Source organism: Mandrillus leucophaeus, unplaced genomic scaffold (assembly GCF_000951045.1).
Source record: "Mandrillus leucophaeus isolate KB7577 unplaced genomic scaffold, Mleu.le_1.0 Scaffold1320, whole genome shotgun sequence".
Classification (NCBI taxonomy): Eukaryota; Metazoa; Chordata; class Mammalia; order Primates; family Cercopithecidae; genus Mandrillus; species Mandrillus leucophaeus.
The window spans coordinates 98,101-107,036 of NW_012101278.1; the positions used below are offsets into that span (position 1 = coordinate 98,101).

General features: G+C 46.2%; 1 protein-coding gene across 1 annotated transcript in view; it reads left to right on the forward strand.

Moving 5' to 3' along the window:
- SEMA4B (sema domain, immunoglobulin domain (Ig), transmembrane domain (TM) and short cytoplasmic domain, (semaphorin) 4B) overlaps positions 1 to 8,936 on the forward strand; it is a 70,003-nt gene that overhangs the window by 17,360 nt on the left and 43,707 nt on the right. The gene's annotated exons all lie outside the window — the stretch shown is intronic.

Genomic DNA, 8,936 nt, shown 5'->3' on the forward strand with positions numbered 1-8,936 from the left:
TTTTTTTTTTTTTTTTTTTTTTTGAGACGAAGTCTTGCTCTTGTCCCCCAGGCTGGAGTGCAATGGCGCGATCTCGGCTCACAGCAACCTCCGCCTCGCGGGTTCAAGTGATTCTCCTGACTCAGCCTCCCAAGTAGCTGGGATTACAGGCGCCGGCCACCATACCCGGCTTTTTTTTTTTTTTTAAGTAGAGACAGAGTTTCACCATGTTGGCCAGACTGGTCTCAAACTCCTGACCTCAGGTGATTCGCCCACCTCGGCCTCCCAAAGTGCTGGGATTCAGGCATGAGCCACCGTGCCCAGACTTGTTTTGTTTTTCTGAGATGGAGTCTCATTCTGTCGCCCAGGCTGGAGTGCAGTGGCGTGATCTCGGCTCACTGAAACCTCCACTTCCCGGATTCAAGTGATTCTCCTGCCTCAGCCTCCCAAGCAGCTGGGATTACAGGTGCCCGTCACCATGCCCCACTAATTTTTGTATTTTTAGTAAAGACAGTGTTTCACCATGTTGGCCAGGCTGGCCTTGTACTCCTGACTTCAGATGATCCGCCCTTCTCGGCCTCCCAAAGTGCTGGGATTATAGGTGTGAGCCACCGTGCCTGGCCCCAGGGCTGGATTTTTAACCCAGGTTTCCTGATTCTGGTTAAGTATTTTCTCAACTACACCAGAGGTACCCTTTTCTGAGCCTCCTCTCTAAAACAACAGGATCAGGATACAGTCCCTTCCAGCTGAAATATTCAGTGTCCGCAGGAAGTTTTTCCCCTCCCCCATCACTCCTGGCACGTCTGCATTCCAGAACAGTTGGTGTATGTGCCCCATTTATCGGATGGGGCCGATAATTCCCTGGCCTGCGGGATTTCAGGCTGGGTTCAGACAACTCCAGCCTGCTCCATGGCCACAAAGAGGGTGAGGGTGGGGGTGCTCTATGGTTGGGCATCTGGCCGGGTGCCTGCAGAACCAGGCAAGAACTGCCCATGAAAGCTGGCTGGCTGCCGGGAACTTGTTGTCTTTCCATTTAAACAGACACTGGCTGTCTGTTGAGTTTCTGGAAACATCTGACCTTTTGCAGAGCATCTCAAGAGTTGTCAGGGAGGGCTGGAGGGAGGCTTCTCACTTTCTGTAAACGGTTTAACCCTTCCTACAAAACCCTTAACAATAAAAAGAAGAGGTCAATTTCCAGGGAACTAGAAAGGTTTGTTTGTCTTTTTTGTTTGTTTGTTTGGTTGGTTGGTTGGTTTTGGGACAGGGTCTCGCTCTGTCGCCATGCTTGAATGCAGTGGCTTAATCTCGGCTCACTGCAACCTCCCAAGTTCAAGCGATTCTCCTGCCTCAGCCTCCTGAGTAGCTGGGACTACAGGCACGCGCCACCATGCCCAGTTAATTTCTGTATTTTTAGTAGAAACGGAGTTTCACCATGTTGATCAGGATGGTCTCAATCTCCAAACCTCGTGATCTGCCCGCCTCGGCCTCCCAAAGTGCTGGGATTACAAGCGTGAGCCACCGTGCCCGGCCTGTTTGTCCTGTTTTGTTGGCTGGGGAGGTAGATCATGCCTGAGAGCAGGGAAGAGACATTGAGCCCAGAGACCTCCTGTGTAATTTTTTCTGATCCCCTGTTTCTGGGACTGGAGGCTGCAGCTGCCGGGGCAGTGAGGGGGAGGGGATGGGTGAGATGGAGGTCCTGGAGGAAGGGGAGGGTCTGAAAGGAGGCAGCTCCCTCTGCCCTGAGCAGAGGCTCTACTGAGGACAAGAGTTTGGCCCAGTAGAGCAGGGACTACTTCTCTGCCGTAGTGAGCAATGTACTTTATCCTGCAAATGTTTTAGCGCACCTCCTATGTGCCAGATGCTATGTGAGACACTGGTGACATGACAGTGAGCAATCTTAGACAGACATGTCCCATGCCTTCGTGGAATGCCTTTTTTTTTTTGGGGGGGACAGAGTCTCACTCTGTCACCCAGGCTGTAGTGCAGTGGTGCGATCTCGGCTCACCGCAACCTCCACCTCCCTGGTTCAAGCAATTCTCCTGCCTCAGCCTCCCAAGTAGCTAGGTCTACAGGCACACGCTGCCACGCCCAGCTAATTTTTTGTATCTTAGTAGAGACGGGGTTTCACCCTGTTGCCCAGGCTGGTCTTGAACTCCTAAACTCAGGCAATCTGTCTGCCTCGGCCTCCCAAAGTGCTAGGATTACAGACGTGAGCCACCGTGCCCGGCCAGAATTCCCATTTTATGGAGGAGTAAACTGGGAGCACAAGCACAAATGTCAAAAAAGCCTTAAGTGCTATGAAGGAGACCTTAATGTAGGAAAGTCGGGGATGCTTTCCCAAGGAGCCTTTTGAACAGAGACTTAAATCTTTACTGCTTGAAGATAGTGCACAGCATCGCCCTCATAGTGCACAGCATCGCCCTCATATTGAAATGTGTTAAAATGAAGAATCTTCAGCCCCACCCCAGACCTACAGTTTCTAAACGTGCTTTTTATTTTTATTTTTTTATTTTTTATTTTTATTTTTTTGAGACAGAATCTCACTCTTGGTGCCCAGGCTGGAGTGCAGTGGCACTATCTCAGCTCACTGCAACCTCTGCCTCCGGGGTTCAAGCGATTCTCCTACCTCAGTTTCCCGAGTAGCTGGGATTACAGGTGCTCGCCACCACACCCGGCTAATTTTTGTATTTTTAGTAGAGACGGGGTTTCACTGTGTTGGCCAGGCTGGTCTCAAACTCCCGACCTCAGGTGATCCACCCACTTTGGCCTCCCATCAGAGGAGAGCAGTCTAGCTAAGAACCCTGGGGTGGGAAGGAGCTTGGAGCAGGATGTGAAAGTCAAGGAATATTTGTGAGTATTTGCAATTTTTTTTTTTTCCCTTAAGTGGGAGAGACTTGATGATGTTGAAAAGTCTTTAGGCCTTTGAATCTGGGAGGCGGAGGTTGCAGTGAGCTGAGATGCGGGTGCCACTGCACTCCAGCCTGGGTGACAGAGCGAGACTCCATCTAAAAAAAAAAAAAAAGTCTTTAGAAGTAAACCAGTTGAGAGGGAAGGAGTGGGAGACAAACTACAGTGGAAGGGTAGATAGGAGGAGGGGCAGTTTCTGTAGGACCAGCTTCCCAACCCCCAACCTTTGCTGCTGGTTGGAATCACCTACAGAATTAAAAAATTTACAAGTGTTTGACTGGGCGCAGTGGCTCATGCCCATAATTCCAGCACTTTAGGAGACTGAAGAAGGGGGATCACTTGAGGTCAGAAGTTCGACACCAGCCTAGCTAATGTGATGAAACCCCATCTCTACAAAAAATACAAAAATTAGCTGGGCATGTTGGTGGGCACCGGTAATCTCAGCTATTCTGGAGGCTGAGGCATGAATATCACTTGAACCCGGGAGGCAGAAGCTGCAGTGAGCCGAGATTGCAGCACTGCATTCGAGCCTGGGCAATAGTGCCAGAATCCATCTCAAAAAATCAAATAAATAAATATTGATGTTGGTTGGGCGCGGTGGCTCATGCCTGTAATTCCATCACTTTGGGGGTCAAGGCGGGCAGATTACCTGAGGTCAGGAGATCGAGGCCAGCCTGGTCAACATGGTGAAACCCTGTCTCTACTAAAAATACAAAAATTAGCTGGGCATGGTGGCACACGCCTGTAGTCCCAGCTACTCGGGAGGCTGAGGCAGGAGAATCACTTGAACCCAGGAGGTAGAGGTTGCAGTGAGCCAAGATTGTGCCATTGCACTCCAGCCTGGGTGACGGAGTGAAACTCTGTCAAACAAACAAACAAACAAACAGACTGATGCCTGGATTCACCCCCAGATAATCTGATTGAAATGATGTGCAGAATTGACCAGCTCCTCCAAGCAATTCCAATGCACAGCCAGGGTAGAGAACCATTACTTTGGTGGGAAGATGGCTAGGAGGGGACAGGGCAGTGGGGGGCTTGCAGGGAGTGGCTTGGAAGTGGATGAAGCCTGTTAGGTACCAAGGAGGGCCCATTTACCTAGGTTCCCAATTCAGAAAGGGCTTCAGATTTAGACTTTGCGTATTACTGCAAAATGTATTTGCACCTATAGCCATTGTACTTGCATGTGTTAAAGAGCACTGTTTTGTTGTGTCTAAACACGTAAAATAACTGCATTTCTTGTAAACAGTAATGTAGAGAAAGAAGTCAATGAGTCAATGAGGCAGGCTCACGCCTGTAATCCCAGCACTTTGGGAGGCCAGTGTGGGTAGATCACCTGAGGTCGGGAGTTTGAGACCAGCTGTAGCCAACCTGGTGAAACCGTCTCTACTATTAATACAAAAGTAGCTGGGTGTGGTGGCACATGCCTGAAATCCCAGCTACTGGGGAGGCTGAGGCAGGAGAATTGCTTGAACCCGGGAGGTGGTAGTTGCAGTGAACCAAGATTGCACCATTGCACTCCAGTCTGGGCAATAAGAGCAAAACTCCCTCTCAAAAACAAAACAAAACAAACAAACAAACAAAAAACAATGAAAAAAATCACAATGAGATATTACTATGTACCTATAAGATCAGCTAAAATAAAAAACAGTGATAACAGGAAATGCTGGCAAGAGTGTGGAGAAAATGGATCTCTCTCCACATTCCTGGTGGAAATGGGAAATGTAAATGGTACAGCCATTCTGCAAAACATCATGGCAATTTATAAGACTAAATATGCACTTACCATAAGACACAGCAACGGCATTCTTTGGACATATATCTCAGAGAAATGAAAACTCACATTTGTATAAAAACCTGTACACAAATGTTTAGAGTAGCTTTATTTGTAATAGCCCAAAACTGGAAACCACTCAAATAGCCTTCAATTCAATGGGTGGATGAACTTGAGCTGAATGTGGTGGCTTATGCCCGTAATCCCAGTACTTTGGGAGACTGAGGTGGGAGGACTGCTTAAGCCCAGGAGTTGAAGACCAGCGTAGGCAACATAGTGAGACTCCCATCTGTACAAAAAAAAAAAAGTAAAAGTTAAACTCTAGTACATGCATTCCATGGGATACTACTCAGTAATAAAAAGGAAAGAACTATTGATACACACAATGACTTGGCTATATCTCAAAGGCATTGTGATTATCGAAAAAGGCCAATCTCTGCACTCTAGGCTGAATGACAGAGAGAGACATTGTCTTAAAAAAAATTTTTAAAAGAGAAAGGAAAAACCCAATCTCAAAAGATTATGCACTATATTTACATAACATTCTTGAAATAACAAAACTATACAGATGGAGAGATTAATGGTTGTGAGGGAACAGTGACAGGAGTGTGACTATAAAGAGGTACCATGAAGGATTACCCCACGGGGATGGAACAGTTCTTGATGGTGGTGGTTGGTACACAAATGCATTCATGGATTCAAATTACGTAAAACTATACACACATATATACGTGCATGCACAAATAAGTGCATGCAAACACTGAACGATAAGGTCTGCAGTCTATTTACAGCATTGACCAATGTCAATTTCTCGATTTTGCTATTCTGCTACAGTTATATAAGTTCATCACTGGGGAAAGCTGGTTAAGTGTTCATGGAACACTATGTACTATTTTTGCAACTTCCTGTGAATCTATAATTGTTTCAAAATTAAAAAGTTAACAGGCCAGGAGTGGTGGCTCAGGCCTGTAATCCCAGCATATTGGGAAGCCAAGGCGGGCAGATCACAATGTCAGGAGATCAAGACCATCCTGGCCAACATGGTGAAACGCCGTCTCTACTAAAAATACAAGAAAAATTAGCCAGACAAGGTGGCGGGTCCCTGTAGTACCAGCTACTTGAGAGGCTGAGGCAGGAGAATCGTTTGAACCCAGGAGGCGGAGGTTGCAGTGAGCCAAGATCATGCCCCTGTACCCCAGTCTGACAACAGAGCCAGACTCCGTTTCAAAAAAAAAAAAAGTTAACAAAAACATGTATCTAATTCTAAAATTACACATTTTAAAGAACATGTAAGAACAATAACATGTATATTAAACACCTTAATGATTTTCTATCAGGAGAGGGAGCGGGAGGAGGAATGACGATAAAAGGAAACAAACAGCTACATTAATCAAGGGTCCCTGTGCAGACAAATGATAATAATGTGCTGTGAACCGAAAAGGTATTAACTCAAACGTCTCTGCACCTGAGGTCCTGCAGAGAGGAAAGGGTATGTGTATTGGGGGTCGGGGGAGGAGATGGGAGAAGGGGGGATCAATAACATTAAAGACAGGGCTTTATTTCAACAACATTAAAGATTTTTCCCTTTATTCAACAGAAGACTGGAGGAAGTTGGAGGAGGAGAAGGATCAGGAAAAGGGAGGAGGGAGAAGGCGCCGGAGTAGGCAGTGGAAAGTACTCTTCTGGTCTGGGGACCAGTAGCCAAATCCCTACGGAGCTCTGAGGCCCCACGGGGGAGTCCTAGTTTCCAGGTGCTCTTCTGAGCAGTGATGCGCCCAAGGTGCTCTGTGTGCTGGAAAATTGGAAGTGCTGATTTTAATTTTTATTGAATCTGTTTTTAATAATTTTAATATTTTTTTCTAGAGGGTGTTATGGAGAAAGAAGTGCTGATTTTTAACATAGCCTCTTGCAAGGCACAGCTTGCAGGGGCTGGGTGACCTTAGGCAAGACCTCTAATTTAGCTGTGCTTTCCATATCCTTAGCAAGGAGTGTCCCCATCCCAGCACTGTTTGAAAGGCAGAGCTAATAAGAGGATTGAGAGGATTTTAAAAGTCGTTTGCACAAGTTCACGGCCTTAGTTATAAACACAGTACATATTGCTACTAATTGGATGACTATAAGGAGGAAGGAAGAATATAAAGGGCAAAAGGAAATAATTCAGGAAGTGCATAAACATTTATTGACAAGGATGCTTATCTCAACATTACTTAAGATAATAAACAATTAGAAACAACTTAAATATCCACTTGATTAAAAATGTATGCTACATTCGTGTGATAGAATACATAAAAATGAAAGTATGCAAGAATTCTTTTATTTATTTATTTGTTTGTTTGTTTGTTTGTGTATTTCGAGACGGAGTCTCACTCTGTTGCCCAGGCTGGAGTGCAGTGGTGTGATCTCAGCTCACCGTAACCTCTGCTTCCCGGGTTCAAGCGATTCTCCTGCTTCAGTCTCCTGAGTAGCTGGGATTACAGGCGGGCACCACCATGCCCGGCTAATTTTTGTATTTTTAGTAGAGACGGGGCTTCACCCCATCTCTACTAAATACCCCATGTATTTTTAGTAGAGACGGAGTTGGTCCAAGGTGGTCTCGAACTCCTGACCTTGTGATCAACCCACCTCGGCCTCCTAAAGAGCTGAGATTACAGGCGTGAGCAAGAATTTTTAATGTTATAGAAAAATGTGATATAGGCTGGGTGCTATGGCTCACATCTGTAATCCCAGCACTTTGGGAGGCCAAGGCAGGCAGATCACTTGAGGTCAGAAGTTCGAGACCAGCCTGGCCAACATGGTGAAACTCCATCCCTACTAAAAATACAAAAATTATCTGGGTGTGGTGGTGGGTACCTGTAATCCCACCTACTTGAGAGACTGAGGCAGGAGAATCGCTTGAATCTGGGAGGCAGAGGTTACAGTGAGCGGAAATCGCACCACTGCACTCTAGCCTGTGCAACAAGAGCAAGACTCTATCTCAAAAAAAAAAAAAAGAAAAACATAAAATAATGCTGTCTTAAGTAAAAGTTAGAAAAAAGTTTGTACTGAATCATCTTTTTTCTAAAAGATGTAAGTGTATACTTATGCATAGGAAACAAACTGGAAGATATTCACCAAAATATTAACACCAGTACACCTAAGACTTGTGCAGTTTACTACATGCAAATTAATCTCAATTTTTAAAAAGTTTTTAAAAATATTAACGCTGCCGGCCGGATGTGGTGACTCACACCTGTAATCCCAGCACTTTGGGAGGCCAAGGCAGACGGATCACGAGGTCAGGAGTTCGAGACCAGCCTGGCCAATATTGTGAAACCCCGTCTCTATTAAAAATACAAAAATTAGCCGGGCGTGGTGGCAGACGCCTGTAATCCCAGCTACTTGGGAGGCTGAGGCAGGAGAATTGCTTGAACCCAAGAGGCAGAGGTTGCAGTGAGCTGAGATAGAGCCACTGCACTCCAGCCTGGGTGACAGAGCAAGACTCTCGGGAAGAAAAAAAAAAAATGAACGGCCGATGCTGATGTGTAAGTAAAATGAAATTATGAGTGATATTATTTTTAATTGTGTTTTTCTGTTGTCTAACTTTCTTGTACTAAATATGTGTTTACTTTTATAGAGAGGTAACAAAAGTAATCACTTTTTTCTTTTTCTGGAGGAGCTAGGCAGCAATTCCCGGAGAGGAAAGGCTGCAGAAGGACAATGTACACTTAGGCCAGGCCCGCCCGGCCTTGGAACGGGCTGCCACTTGGCCTCTGGTTTCTGCAGTCCCTTGACCAGCCAGCTCAGGCCAGCTCAGCCACTTACAAGTCCAGAACTGGTTGTTTCAGTAACCGCCCTGAAAGCTGCTGTTGCTTTCCTGGAAGATAGGAGCACCAGGACGCAAGAGCAGGAGAGGGAGGAGCCAAGGTCACTTGATAAATGCGGGATATTTATAACCCTATCTTTCACCCCTCCTGCGGATCTCCGTTTCGATTTACTCTCTGAGCACGCCCGCCCACTGCATGGTAAGGGAGCAGTGAGCAGCATTTATCTCGGGTGGAGACGTGTGGTTTCACAGAGTGTGGCTCTGCCCTCCTCTCACTTGCCTCCTTCTGTAAACAATACTACCATTCTTGAGAGCCGACCATGTGCAGGTGTGTGCCTCCACCATTGCATTTCCCACCACAACCTTGTGAGGTCTCTAGTGTTCTGATGCCCACTTTACAGATGAAAAACTCAAGGCTCAGAGAGGTTAAGGAACTCGTCCTAGGTAACACAGCCAGTTAGGTGAGAGTGGATCTAG